This window comes from Lissotriton vulgaris, chromosome 5 (genome assembly GCF_964263255.1).
Source record: "Lissotriton vulgaris chromosome 5, aLisVul1.2, whole genome shotgun sequence".
Lineage (NCBI taxonomy): Eukaryota > Metazoa > Chordata > Amphibia > Caudata > Salamandridae > Lissotriton > Lissotriton vulgaris.
The window spans coordinates 1,001,780,454-1,001,796,306 of NC_141693.1; the positions used below are offsets into that span (position 1 = coordinate 1,001,780,454).

The 15,853-nt window shown below is 42.7% G+C and overlaps 1 protein-coding gene across 2 annotated transcripts in view; it reads left to right on the top strand.

The window, feature by feature from the left end:
- The first annotated feature begins 411 nt into the window (after positions 1-411).
- The window catches only part of CRTAC1 (cartilage acidic protein 1), a 1,573,434-nt gene continuing 1,557,992 nt past the window's right edge, over positions 412-15,853 (top strand). The window contains exon 1 of one of the 2 annotated variants that reach the window (XM_086922610.1): positions 412-538. The gene's annotated coding sequence lies outside the window, so the exon portion shown is untranslated. The remainder of the gene's footprint in view (positions 539-15,853) is intronic. The other variant, XM_086922611.1, reaches the window with a different exon arrangement.

Consider the following 15,853-nt stretch of genomic DNA (forward strand, 5'->3'; position numbering starts at 1 on the left):
CTCCCCCGCCGTCCCCAGCGCCTCGCGAGCCCCCCGTCCCCGCCTCCTCCCAATGTCTTTCTCTTATTAAAAGGAAAAAAATCACCCTCCTGCTCTCACCCGGGGAGGCTCATCTGCACCGGGGAAGAAATCAAAATCACCCGGACAGGCCCTGCTGCATCCTGAAGGTTGCAAGGCACAATGATGAAATATGCATTAAAGGATTTTTTTTACCAAAATCCTGTAATATTTCGCTCCGTATTGATCAGCTCCTCGCTGCCTGCTATTGCGCTGCATTTATGAGTAGTAAATCATAGTAGGGAGACAGGCCACGCCCTCTGCCCTGCCATTGGACGGGCGGCTCCAAGATTGACTTCCGCGGCCCATGATTGGACGGCGAGTTACACAAGCCTTTACATAAGCTATGCTTGCTCAGAGAGAGTTGTGTAAAGCTTTGAGCAGGGGGGCTGCTGGAAACAGGCGAACAAGTGTGGAAACTTGCAAAACTCATTTCTTGCCAGCTGTTTGGAACGGTACACCAGGCAGAGCTCCTCTTTCCGTGAGTATGGCGTCGTTTTTAAATGTATTTCTGCGTTTGCTGAATTTTGTTCATTATAAATGATAAACTAATTACAATAGCATGTCCCGTGCACTGCATTTACAAGAAGAGGGGAAGAGAAGGCAGAGACCGCGGAGCACTTTGCAGGGCTTCTGGGAATAAAGCAGACCTAAGTTGTATGTTTTGTTGCCTGTGCTGGGGTGGCATTGCGTCGTGTTTCCGAAGATGATAGTGCGTGACTTAGCAGCAAACGCCTGTTGGATTGCTCAGTGGGTTAGTGTCTCCACTGCGGGGATGTTGGTGTAAACAGCAAGTTATACGACTGAATCCCACACGGACGAGTTAGACTTTCATCATTGGTAGGTAGATACAAGGAGTTAGTGTGTAGCCACCTGAAGGTAATAGACTGACATCAAAGTGCTTGAATAGTTCAGTGCTTTAGCGGTGTTCAAAACAGTTCTCAAAACAGTGTCAATCCATTTTCTGTGCTATATTCTTAATTTGTGCGTGTGCCTTAAATACAGTTCACGAAGCTCTACGAAAGATATGGACGAGAATGTCGCATCCAAATAAAATGGAGTTAAAAAAAACTTTTGTAATATTTGGTTTAACGGTGTGGATCGCGGCTAGTAATGTCAGTCTGCAGAGGGAAACTGTCTAGTGCAGCGGAAACCAGGAGTGTGGGGATAGTACTGCAACTGCACCCCATCTTCACAGTACTGGGTTCTCATCTTCTCAGTACTGTGTTTGCTGATTTAGATTTTTAAACGTGAATTTAGCCTCCCCTCTTTCAAAATAGTTGGAATCAACGGTATTAACTGAATCGCTCATCCAGATGCGCCTTGCCATGATGTTTAAGAACATGGGGTCGGTCTATCTATCTATCTATCTATCTATCTATCTATCTATCTATCTATCTATCTATCTATCTATCTATCTATCTATCTATCTATCACTCTCAATCTATCTATCTATCTATCTATCTATCTATCTATCTATCTATCTATCTATCTATCTATCTATCTATCTATCTATCTATCTATCTATCTATGTCTGTCTGTCGCTCTCATTTTTTTCTTTCTCCCCTCCCTAGAATCAGTCGTTGTCTATATGCTGTATATATTGCTGCGCCTGCCGCTGCCTGCCTCGGTCGGTGTGTCTGTTGTCCATCCATCACTTCAGTATGTGTATCTGTCGTCTTACTATCTTTCCACCACAGACACTTTCTCTTCCCTGGCTGAACACACAAGCCAACTACGGAAACCCTCTCCCGGGAGCTCAGATTCAGGAATTTTTCCGACATTAAACATTGCAGTCTGGGACCTAACTCACGAGAAGTCCTCCTTACCGCACTCTGCGCTGGAGGGCCAGCTCAGATTGATGCCGCAGGAGCGTGCCAGCTGCAGCGGGCACACCTCAAGATGTCTTACGTCTAGGGTGGCCTGGTCTGCATACTGCCGCCCATCGACCTGGTGCTGGCACGAATGATTAATGCTGCAGCGCCAGAAGTGTGCATGTTAAACAGATGCCTGTATTACTTAGTACCCACAGCATGCTTGCGCAGTCTTGAAAAACAAGTTAGTGCTTGAAGTGACAGGCAGGAGGACAAGTTTGGAAGCAGTGGAACTTGGATTTCTTCTGGGCATTTAGGCAGAAATGGAGTAGAGACATGTTGCTTGTTTACTATTTCTTATCTAAGTAGATTTTTCCATTGCTTTCTGAAACGTGAAGGCCTGTGTCAGTCCTACTGGGATTTGTACACATCATTTGCGGATTGTACACATGGTTCTGCTGTAGGTGTATTCACCCAATGAGCTGTCCTACTGGGTTGTTTGCATTGATCTAGTTTGACACAGGGCTCACTGTGTTTGAAACAACGTGTTTATTCGTTCAGTAAAATAGGCTTGTAATTTGGGAAGTGCAGCTGAAGCAGAGAATTGTGCAAACCTCCAGTTCAGCCGCTGTGATCTCATATGGCTGAGTGATTGGTGCCTGATTTGTGTCACATCCACAGCTCCTACGTGCACTCAGAGATAAGTAGAAGATATACTGTACATTGTATACATGTTTCTTAATATTATACACATGCATCTTCCTACTTCTTACTACTTCTTAAGATCTTTGGTGGTATAGGCAACTAGGCAAAAATCGAAAAAATGAATAAAGCAAGTTTCAAATTATAAAAACTTTCCTTATCAAACCCCAAAAATGGCATTCCCAGAAGAGCGCTACGATGACCCCCGGAAAGTGTTGTAATAGTGTTCGGTTGGTGCTGAATATCTTGCACCAGGGTATTAAAGATAAACATGGTATTTGTGTGAACAAGTACAAATTACAGCCCATAGCTCTAGAAGGAGCTATTCTCTTGTGGCAGTCCAAAAATGATTTTTTTGTTATCAGCACGGATACTCCTGGCATATATTGCAGAAACACCTCAGTGTGGGATCAGGGCTGAGGGTCATTTTAGAAAACCTAGCGATGGTATAAAGTCACTCAGCTTTGACTGTTATGATTCAAGCAGGTCATATAAGCGTTTTGGGAATGTTGATTAGGGAGATCGGATCGTGTTATAATTTAAAGTATGTTTTGGCGAATTGTAGGTGGTGTCTTATACATTCTCCATGATGAAGCTTCATGTACGCTGATTCAACTATGTCTATCGGCAGCCTTTGACATCCTTGATCATATCTTAAGCCAAACACTTCGAGATCTCATGGTTACGGGAGTCAAGATCCTGAATTGGTTTCAATCAGAACTCAGAACTCAATTGCAGCAGATCAAGATTGGTTGCTGATTCTTAACATCAATTCTTGCCTTTCAAGTCTAGATTCTAACACCCCCACTCAATGTCCTCTGTGTGACTTTCTAAAGGACCCTGGCACATTATGTCAATATTATGTGGGTGTCACAAACATAACTCTGTGTCTCCTCCCCTGATAATATCTTCCACTTGGACTCTAGACAAAATTGAAGCCTGGAAGACTTCATCGCTTAAAATTCAATTGTTGCAAAACTGAGTTTCAACTCACCTTTCCCTCTTTTATAACTGTTCAAACTTTCTGGACTCTAGAAACATCCTTAAATGTAAATTGACCCTCTTTGAAAGCTACAGCATCTTGGCTTTACTGCTGCCAAACATCTACATGTACAGAAACACATTAACGAAAAAGAAAGCATCACAGAGACTCCCCAAATCCCTCTTCACCCTATAAAGTAGCCCGTCACACTTCTACCCACTGGTTTCTGGAACCTGGTGGTTTGAACACATCACTCCAGTGCTCTCTTCCTTGTGATGGCTGAACAGATGACAGATGCAGCTACAAATAAGTCTGGTTGGTTCGCAACGTCCTACACTGTGACTGGCCTCATGACCCAGCTAGAAATCAGAAGACTTCAGGAGATCTGGCCCCTATGTATCTCTGTCTCACTTATCTTGGATCCCCGTGCTTCAATAAAACACCTACCAAGAAATAATCATCCTCTAGATACACAAGAGTAGAACTTCATCCCTGCTGCTGTCTGCACTATGATCTCCCTCCCTTTAATGCAAGATTTGAAACACCTAATATTGAATTGACGCCACCTCTCCGGCCTGTCTGTCCCTATCACTGTCCAGCAGAGTTCTGACCTAGTTCTGGATTGTCTCTTTCTTGTTCCCGTCTCTATTGAAGGCTCTCTTTCACACCATGGCCGGCTCTATTACTGTTGGGATCATTGTATTGATTCATATCTGTACAGGCCCAGCCGTTTTAATGGTTGGTGCATTGTTATATCTTCGAGTTATGGTTTATGCGCTAATACATTTAGTTCCAATGATGTGTTCATTGTTGAGTCCTTGCTATTATGATTTATATATTCCACACTTACTGTCTTACATTTTATTTTTTGTTAACTTGTTATATAATGCATTAATATAATGTCATATAAAGCAATACTATATTTGACTGTGGAATTATGTATTTCCTGTTAGGTCCCGGTGGTTGAGATTTATATGTCCACGCTTATTACTCACTATCCAAATTGTTCTTTTCTTTAAAGGTCAAGGTTAGATGAAATAAGCATGTGTAAAGTCACTATCTGCCCAATTCGCAGATGCGGGCTGTTAGTGACCTCAAAAATGTTTTGTGGTATGTTCAAACGCCAAACGACGATTTTACAGAATCACAGTTTGAGTTGGAAGATCAGTATTTGGAAGGGATGTGTTTAGGACTTACCTTCCAAATACCGATTCGCAGTAGTGTGTTTTAATGTTTTGTAACCTAAATATGGTCACAAAACATACATTGTTTACCATTCATTTTTACCAACTACTAAATGGTAGTGGTAACCATTTGCATATAGGAAAGGGTTCCTATAGGACCCCTTCCCCTATGAGAACTTTGAAAAAGATTTTTTGAGAAGAGGCAGTAACCCCATGGACCACTGTCTACGCTTTAAAAAAAATGAAACTTAAACCTTTCCTTTCCTTTAAGCAAAACGGGCTGCATTTCAGAGAAAAAAAGATTGCTTTATTGAAAAGCAATCACAGACACAGTGATCTGCTGACCCAAGCAGGCCACCATTCCTCTGATAGCTAGCATTCCTAATGGGTCCCAAACTGCAACCCACGTTATTAATATTCATGAGGTTGGTTGATTTGTGGCTCACTGGGAAATTTTATTTCAAAAAGAAAAGATTCATACATTAGAAATAGTAATTTCCTAATAATGATTCTCAGGAAATCGCAATTAGGAAATCACTATTCCTAATGTTAGAACATCTGGCCCCAATAAAAATATATATATATATATATAAAAAAAAGAACATCTGGTCCCTAATGGCCTATGGCCTTTCATGCACTAAATAAAACTGCAAAATAATACATATTAATCGGCTGGCTATATTTTTAGATGAAAATCTGTAAGCGCCTAGGCTAGGTGATGTGTGTGAGACATTGAATACTTGCTTTGTATCTCCATTCATAAACTGCACTTTTAGTAACTATGTTACTGTGCACCAGCCATCATTTGTGATTTTTATTTGTGTAGCTCGATGAAGTGTTATTCTGAGCACATTGAACGAACTGAAAAGGGTTACAGTACAGATTGTGACCACACCTTCAAGATAACTTGCGTTTTATATTATCCCATACATAAATCTGGCTCTCATTTTATCATCTTATTAAGGATGAAAGGCTGAGCAGATACTAGCAGAAGGGGTGCTTAGATGCTTCAGATGCAATAGGTCAGTCCTTTCCAACGACTAGTTCATGAGCTACTGGTAGCTCTCCAACTACCTGTAAGTAAGTCTCCTGTGTGCAGCGCAGATTATTAAATTAGAGGCTTTTGCATTTTCGAAATAATATATGTACCCCTAAATTGAGAGTATATCTGAGAGGAAAATGTGTGCATTTTCAGAACTCATAAGCTGATGCTTAGAGAATAAGGGCTGAATTTCCAAAATATATTAAAAGAGGATATTTGAGTGATCAATCATGTGGCATTGGGGAAACTTATCACCATTATTACCAGGGTGCCAGGGGCATTACAGCTTTGGCTGTTATAAATATCACCACGACAAAGCCTTTTTTACATTACTGTTAGCAAAACTGCCTGATGCCATGAGGTGTTGACTGCTAGTAATTCTGCATCTGGGCGCCACTGATGTTATCTTATCAGTTGTTATCAGAGGTACATCACTAATATTAGTGTCTCTGGATGAGTTTCATTGAACATAAGTAGGCTCTTACCACAGAAAATATTTAGATGTCCTGCTATAGATGGAGATACTGAGCTATATTAACCGCATCGCTGCGGCGGTTATTTTTCCGCTACGCGGCTTTTTTCTAAAAGCCGCGTTAGATGACGAGCTCAGCTCGTCATCCGCACACGACCACTGTGGCTGATGACGAGCTGAGCTCGTCATCAGCATCGAAGGGGTTAAGTGTGGCATTAGAGAACATGGATTCTTCAATGTGCTGTGAGCACAGGGAGCCACTAGACACGGGAGGGAGGTATATTCACGTTCGAGATATTGAAGCAGGGTAATTGCAGAATTCAAATTTTGGGTGTTGGCTACCACTGCACATCACTACTTATGTTCAAACACTTGACACGTTTCTGCGATTATTGCATTCGATGGTTGTACACATATACAGCATATCCTAGCAGTGTTAAAGAAATATTGGTATGCTAACACTGTAAGGAGAAAATAGCAATGCATAACATTTGCTTTCTACATTTAGGGGCATATGTATCAAATCCTGTTTTTGACATTCTCAAATAGCGATTTTAAGAGAATCGCAATTTGAGAATAGCAAAACGAGATGTGATGATTTGCAAATGTTTTGCGAATCCTTAGCATTCCTTAATTGCGACTCGCAAATTGCGAGTCACAATTAAAGAATGGCTTCCCATTCATTCTTATGGGCCTAGAGGCCCATAGGAATGAATGGGAAGTCATTCGCAATTTGCGACTACCCATTAGGTACTCGCAAATTGCGAATGCAATTTCAAAGGTGCAACGGTGTCATAAGGACACCCTGTTGCACCCCTGAAATGAGCATGCGTGCACACGTGGAGCACATACATGCCCTGAGGGAATGTATGTGCGACACATGACACTTTTTAAAAATGCCAAAAAGTGCACTTTTCAAAGAAATCGCAAATTACCACCAACTTGAAGTTGGTGGTAATTTGCGATTTCTTAAGGAGAAATCGCACAACTTGGGTGCTTTCTTCATCGCAATTTGCGATTCCTTAAATGCATTCGCAAAATAGGGAATCACAAATTTTGCGATTCCCTATTTTGCAAGGGCCTTTTGGGATGATACATCCCAAAATGCTTTTTCCCGTTCGCAAATGGGCCGATTCTGAGAATTGGCCCGTTTCCGAACGGGAAATGGGCTTCATACATATGCCCCTTAGATTGTAGATATGTTTTAAAAAATTGAAATTCAGTGACACTGTTTTTCAAGTTAACAAATTAAACTCTTGTGAGGTTGTGAATTTTGCAATCTTTGCATAACTGAGCATGTGGTGACTTTGTATTTAAAGCCATTTTTCGCAGGAGAATTTGTGTGCAAAAAATGTGTATTGCGACCTTTCCCCCTACAAAATCTATGCTTTAGTAGACGTTTTCAACCAATGTTGTAGAAAATGTAATGAAGCTGGCAGAAGTCTATTGTGCTCACGCCATGTGGAATATTAGTAGTTGCTGTTATGCTCGAAGAAATTGCTGGCATCAGAGAAATCTGTGAAATACGAGACATGTTGAAATATTTGGAACATCGCAGCCACTGGTTTGTTGATATGCAGGAGGTGTTATATTGATCAATAGGAATGACATCGCTTGTTCGGATTCTAGCATAAGACTAATTGAAATTTCTTATTATGCTCTCATGTTAGATTGTTTTAGAACTATCAGTGACGCATACTAATTGTGCTCTCATACTTTGAAATATATTGATCAGTAATTTCAAGATGTCGAGGTGGCTCAGTGAGTGAAATAATTAATATTTGCATTTCCCCAACAGCCTATTACCAAAAAGAAGACGTTACACATTAGTCTTTATGTTATGAACAATCTTGAATGCTCCCAAACTTGATTTAAGAACAAATGTGGTTCCACAGGTTTGCACTGGCACTGTTGGAATAACCTGCACAGGGCACCGAGAGACCTGGCAAAGATATGTAGGGGCAGCCATAGCAAAGATACATTCACATACATGAGGATGTGCAAGTCATCAGCTAGGTCTACTGTACAAAGTTGAACATAACTTTTACTTTACAACCTTCTTCTACACATTTTGGCTATTGACACAGTACAACATTCCAGCATACATTTTGCCAAGTAATTGAACAGTACAACATTCCACCAGACATTTTGCTATGTAATTGACAGCACAACATTCCACCGGACATTTTGCTAAGTAATTGGCAGTACAACATTCCAACAGACGTTTTGGCTTTGTTTACATTCTGTAATACCAGTGCGATGTGGTTTGGCTGCTGAGTCATCACTATCAGGACTTATAGGCATCAGGTTGTGAGTAAGGGCGAGCACTGATATCACTGGAAAGTGGTCACATGGGACCAAGCATTATTTAGACATTTTGCATTTTATCTGGGCTGGTTTGCCAACAGTTGTTACCAGTGGCGTAACGAAACTTGCGGGGGCCCCCCTGCAAAGTGCACGGAGGGGGCCCCATGCTCCCGGATCCAGTCAGGAGCTCTCAGGTCCATCCGTGTACAGTGCTGGCGGGGGTGCCCTGGAGCTCGGGCCCCCACTATGCGGGGGCTGCAGGGGCTATTGTTACACCAGAGCGAATCTGCAGCCTCACACCAATAACTGAACTCCATCTGTTAACCAAGGATGAGCTCCCATCTGGCTCTGTGCACTGGCCTCCCGTCTCAAACTGACAACCGGCCTTCAGGCTCACACCAAGGACGAGTGTCCAAATGCAGCCAAAGTTGTGGCTCCACCCTCATACCAAGGACTCGGCTCCTGTGTCACGAGTTAAGCTAGTTGCAATTTACTGTGAGGACAAAGATCCTACCTCATACCTTGGGACTGGTGAACAGCTTTGGGCATGTAAATGATCAGGGTTACAGACAAACTCTGCATGGTTTTCTACCCAAACCTCTTTTCATCTGTCCCTCTCTGGTTCTCCTTATTGAGACGTGACTCATTTTCTGTGTTCCATCAGCTCTCCCTACCTAGTCATCGCATGCGCCAACTGGACCACTTAAGCTTTTCTTTTAGTGCTTAAATGACAACCCATTCCCTATAGCTATGGAGTGAGAACTTATGCTTCTTGAACCAATCACCGCTTTTGGCCATTTTCATCTAGTATCACAGCATTTACTCAGTAAGGATGTGGACTGTCGCCACCCATGGCCAGGACGAGGCAAGCCAGATCCTGTCATCAAATAATCAAGTTGGCTCAAAATTTAAATGAGATAGCCTGATGCCCTGATCCCTCACGCCTTCTTGTGCCACTCTGATATGGAGCCGGTCCAAGAGCCACCTACATCAGTTTGATGTTTGCTCTAGTTTGAACCTGGAGCATATAAAAAGGGCAGCTCTGGATAATCAACGTCTCCTGGTGTTCGGTCCATATTAACATAACAAAGAACTCTGGTAAGTCTGCGCTATGTGTGTGACATGTCTGAGGGGTCTTTCCCTTGCCTTCTAAAGGCATTAAATGGAAAAATAAAATACAAATGACTGTTTGACCTTGATTGCAAATAAACAGTTAAAGACCATCATGCCATTATTTTAGAACCAATTTCTCTCTTTTAATTAATATAGTCTATGCATAATTCTTTTGCAATCTGACCAGTATAATGGGGGCTTTCAAAAGTAACTGAAAAATGTATTGAATTATTTTTTGGGAAATTTGAAACATATTTTCCTCTTGGATATGACAAATTTGTGTGAAGGGATGTGATTTTGAAAATGTAAAATACAGTTTTCTCCTCAGTTATGACTGTGTTTAGATACATGTATGTATGTGGTGTGTTTGTGTGTGTTTTTGTTTGTGTGTGATATATCTCAGGCCAAAGAACTGCAAGTCCCCTTGACCAGGACCACTAGAATTATAATGCAAGGGGGATCAAATTAGGTTGCCAGGTTGATTAAATAAAGTGGTCACAAAAGGCAAACAAATATGCATTATGCAGTAACATTCTGTGGGTGTGTTGTTTTGTCATTTCAATACATACTAATACTTCAGCAGTAGCAGTTTAACTGTGTGAGACCAGAATATCATATAACAAAAACATTGTGTGCTAAATAGCATTCATAAAAATATTACCCACTGGAGTTAATAAAAGAATGCACAGCCAATGGGATGTTATTTTTGTAATGCGACAATATTTTTGTAAATGATATTTAGAACAAAATATGTATGTCAGGTGATATTTGTGTACAAGATGGTCTGACATACAACTGTGGAATATGAATAAACAAACCAGCAAAAGAAAGGTGACCAGTTTACCCTTGCAAGGTGTCTTCAACTGCAAAGCAGCCTATGTGACACTGTTTAGTCATTTTAAATCTTTTGAGCTAGAAAAAATATGTTTTGTTGAAAATATGCAACGTATCATAGATTCTGAACAAGTTCAATTTGTAGAAAGTGCTTCAGCATATTTCCAGCCGCACTGGTGTTGACCAGTGCTTGAAATGGCAGGAGAGAAGTGCAGATGTTAACAACCTTAGAGTGCTCTTGTCCCACTGAGAAGTGCTGGCGCTTTGCCCATTGATAGCAATGGGTCCTTCTTGAGAGTGCAGGTTCTCTGCCTATCAGATAAAGTACAGGCACTCAGAACCTCACAGTGCTTCCCCATCCACAGCACTGCCTTTGGACTTTAAGCCTTCTGGGTGTGCGATCGGTGTCCCTATGGGACATGTTCTGCTCAGTGCCCTGGGGGCAAAGAATGGGTGATGCCCTCCCCACCTCCCACCCACACACTTAAGTAGTGTTTAACTATGTACGGGTATTTGTAAGCCTGGCTGTCAATACTAATCTGTAATAAACATTTTAATGTTTTACTTTCTTTTCCTTTTAATTAAAAACATTTCGTTCCCATGATTACAGGATTATTTTACATTGAATTAGGGTATTGGGTAGGTGTGCACAGTTCACGTTTCTAAGTCAGATCTCGCTACGCCCCTAGAGATGTGGCATGCAAGCACTATGCAATATATAGAGTCCATAGTTGCGACCTCCCCCACATTTCCTTCAGTTTGTACATTTCTCCGTAATTTTCACAACATTTTTTATGGTTTCCTCACATTTTCAGACACAAATGGTTCATAGGAGCAGGAGATGTAGTACAATGGAAGGCTATTTGCATCTTCGACATCTCACAAGATTAGAATAAAATCCAAACAGCAACTGACGCATAAAACAAGGTTTCTGATGGAAATATGTCAAGAATGGGGCTGGTCTGTTGCGACATTGGTTAATTTCCCAGAAACACAACTGATTCCGAATGGCTGGGAGGGCTGACGTGGGGTCAGTCATCTCTCACTAAACACATGCACCAGGTTATTCTATCCCCTGGGGCCCGAGCCCCACCAATGATTGATGTATCAGGAATGTCAATTTGATCCCGACTTGCCATTGGCTGAAGGGGAAAGCAAAGGTGCACCTCCGTAGTGTGTGCCAAAGAGGACAGATCTACTAGGACGGTGCAGCACACACAGAAAAAAAAGTTTTAATCTCTGGGATCGGAGTCAGATTGCTGGTCTTCTCCTGCCATCGTTAAAGCTCTTGGAAGGCGATAGGTGCAATAGCGTGCCAATTGGCTGCAGCCAATTGAAAGCCATATCTAGCATTTAACAGAGCTTTAGCCTCATATTAAATAAATATCCTCAAAACGTTTTGTGCTTCTTCAAATAACCAGTTTAAAATTAACAAACCAACCAGACTCCTGGTTTTATTTGGTGTATTTATAAGTTGAACTCCCCCTTAACTCACTGAAAGATTGATGTGCGCCACCCCCTGGAAACAAGTCCGACCACATCAAGGCTCGCGCCCCAGGTGGGCATTACCTTTAACAGAGATGTTGTGATTCACCAGCATAGCTGCCAAGGTTTCAGATTGCTCATGTGTGACATTTTCTTAATTTCAGTGTAATTAAGAGTGACATTCAACGACTATAAGTGACACTATCTCCAACACCGCTGACCAGACTCACCGGATCCTCACGGGCGCAGCCCAAACATAGCTGCCAACTTTTCATTGCACACGAGTGACATTTCTAAGTTTCAAGACACCTATGAGTGACATATTCACATCTCATGTGTGACACCTTATAACTGGCAGTGGATTAGCAAAATCTTGTTTTAGTAAATGCAGTGTAGTACCTGGATTAAATAAACCACTCACACCCGACATGGGGTATTTTGTGATTTGTGAAGTTGTCCTGCGCCCTTTCCCACTGTACCATACCTTCCTCTACTATTTGATAGTAGCATAAAATAAAATGCAGTTGGTAATCTATACCAAATAACTCTTATCTCAGTTACGGCCCGTATATAAACATTGATCTGCAACTTAGAAATTAACTGTGCGGTAAAGAAAATGTTCACTAGTTGGGGATTTCAAAGTGTTGCAACTAGAGCATTAGCCAAATTAATGACCGCAGTTTTGAGATCTCTGAAGAACTTATACAGCTGCCACCAGCCAGAGCCCTGCACATTTATCACCACTCGTTGCCAAATTATTTTTATTTATTTATTTTTTAGAGTTTTATATAGCGCGAACTAGACCCGAGAAATCGGGTATCGGAGTGCTTTACGTGAGCACCTGTTTCGTCTTCTCCCCCTAAACCTGTACAATGCTCCCTGGCCTGTGTGCAGCAGCATTGGATCAAACACTATTGAAAACGATCAAAATATTAAGGTTTAATAACGAAATATAACTCTGGCATATGTGTGCACGTCCATGGTGTCATGTGTGTACATGCATTTGTGATTATTTGTGTGGTGCCATGTAGGCCTACGTGACCATTTGCATATTATGTTATCCTCCCCATTTGCAAAGCGCAGAGATGCCATTGCAGTGGCCACGTAGCGCTAGAATATGTGTTCTGGGCGTGCGCGATGTGTTTTCTCCATGAGAATCTGACAGACTGAATTCACGTTCCAAAAATAATATTCATACAAGAAGTGATGACGTGGCATCCCGTTATTTTTTAAGTTTTATTCCCATAAAGTCCGACATCATTTACCGTTGTGCTAGGCAGGCCAAAGCGCTGAGCAGCATCACCCAATATTAAGAAGTACGATGACCAGAATGCTCTAGTCTAGTGTTTGAGTCTAAGGCTTGCTTGCATTAGAGGCCGGGGCACACGTCCCACGCTACAAAGGGGCCAACGAAAGAGAAGGGGCAATTAAAGCCAAGACTAGCCCTTAAAGTTCTTACATTTGATTTAAAGAAGTGTGCTAATATTATGTGTCTAGGGTGGGGACCGGATTTGGGGTCTTACTGGACTGATGCCAACCTGTAGGAAAAAGACGCGAAGGTTTGTCCAAACACCACAGTTTACTTAAGAACTTAACATGTGCATACATTACAATGTCACATAAATGCATAGTGCTGGTATCACCGTCTGAGAGCGCTCGTGGCCTGCACTGCAGACAGGCCTGGCTCGCTGACCGAGGCTCTCTCTGACTTGCTACTGTGCATAGCGCCTGGAAGAACCCCCCAGAATCAGCTGGTAGAATTGTCCCAGGGTTCAGTAAAAAAGCCCCAAGAGGCACTTCAAAGTTACTTTTCTAGGCTCTATTTAGAAGATGGATCTGAACTCCTTGCCTTGCTGGGTGGTGACCCGTTTTGTTAAATCTTCCATATGTCAGTGTCTGAAGAGTAATTGCCGACGCATAATTGTGACTGTGTGCTCTGTGGTGGCAGCATCTTGATAGAGGTGAGCCCCGGGCACTGACACGCGCTCACCTCACCTCACGAGTGTGTGAAAGATCACAATTCAGACAAGTGCAGGCTCTTACCTTGAGGCCGTGTCTTTGATATCGAGCACATGTTACATTTTACAGACAAATACATTCTGACTGGCATGGAACGATTACATTGAATTTTACATACTTGGGGGCCAGGCTGCAGTGCTCAGGCAACAGGCCACGAGTCCGCCATGGGTTCCACGTGTTCATTACCTGGCTGGGGGCCCCGTGCGGAAGTGCACCACAACGAGATGAGAGCTGCAGCAGCAGAGGCATACTCCCGGCTGCGCTGGCTTCCATAGTTAAACAGAACACAAGAATAGACCGCGCACATCCAAGGGGCCACTCAGGGGCTAGCGAGAATTAAATTATGGCCGGCGGCCGTACAGTCCCTCTAATACGCATGGCAATGGTTACCAGTTTCCCGGCGCAGACGTTGAGACGTGCGCGCCGCGCACCAATTAAAGAGGTATCTACGTAAGTGCTGGCTGGCTGCGCAGCCGCGGATGGGGGCCCCTGGAGCGTGGGGGCCCCCCCGCAATGCGTGGTCTGCGGGGGCTTGTGTTACGCCCCTGGTTGTTACGATAAAACATGCTAGCTCAGAATATATTGTGACACTTTGGAGCCTGATATGATACCCTAACACAGCATCTAGTTGTCGGAAATGTAATATATTATGAGCCATAGTCGCAAAACTTACTGTCCCGCTCTGCACCCAATATGAAACGAAATCATGGCACTCAAGTGCCAGACACGCGTACATGTTTTTCCCCCAAGAGCCTAAGATGGAAATATATATGGAGAGACTGTTGTCCATATGTTTGGACACTTAAAAGACTGACTTGGAGCTGTGTTTCTTCGAGGCTTAACATCAGGATATGTTTCGACACAGGGATTTGTCGTGACACATGAACGTCTACTCTTACATATCATGTATAGTTTTTTGCACGGTTTCTGTAAATTCATTTTGACTCTTGCCAAGTCTGATGGTATTCATTGAAAAGCATACTACCGATAAGGCTATTAATTCCTGCCCCATTCTGCTCCTTCGTACAGATTCTTCTCCACCATACTCTTGAGTGTGTCTTCCACTGCCAGGTACATAATATTATTATTATTAGATTTTATAAAGCGCGTAGTCACCCGTAAGTATCCCAGCGCTAAGATCCACACATCTGAGGGTCACTGGGGCGAAGGGGGAGGTCAGATCAGTGGAAAAAGTGCGTTTTCAGCCGCTTCCTGAATCGGAGATAGTCTGGTTCCGTCCTAAGGTCACGGGGTAGTGAATTCCAAAGACGGGCAGTGTTAACAGAAAAGCGCCGTCCACCCGTGCGCACCTTCTTAACTCTGGGGATGGTGATAAGGTATTCCTGATCGGATCGGATACTCTTTAAAACGAATGTAAAGAGCTGCATTCGGTTACTTCGCTTTCTGAAAAGGGTTAGCTCCTTGTAGTAGAATCTTGTTCTATTGATTAAATGTAATTCTCTTTGATGATAAAGTAATACATTTTCTATCATTGCCCTCAGAAAGATTACATTGCGAGCTAAAGTTGTTGGGATCTGTATCTTCATCAGGGGTGGCCTAGCAGTTAACCTACCCCAGTGGCTCATCCAAAATACATTCTGAGACTGGAACATCAGTGGGGAACATTGCATGCCGGCTGCGACCATGCACTGAAGTTGGGCTAACCTTACTGAACTCTGCCTCCTAGTTCCAGTGACCCAGCAGGAATGTCCGTGCCCAAATACAGTAAGATCTGCACTAGAGGAATAACAACACTACAGCCGTCAAGTGCACCAGGATCGCTAACTAGAGTAGACCCACACACTTGACTGCATACTCCCCTCATTTACCTCCAGATCTCAA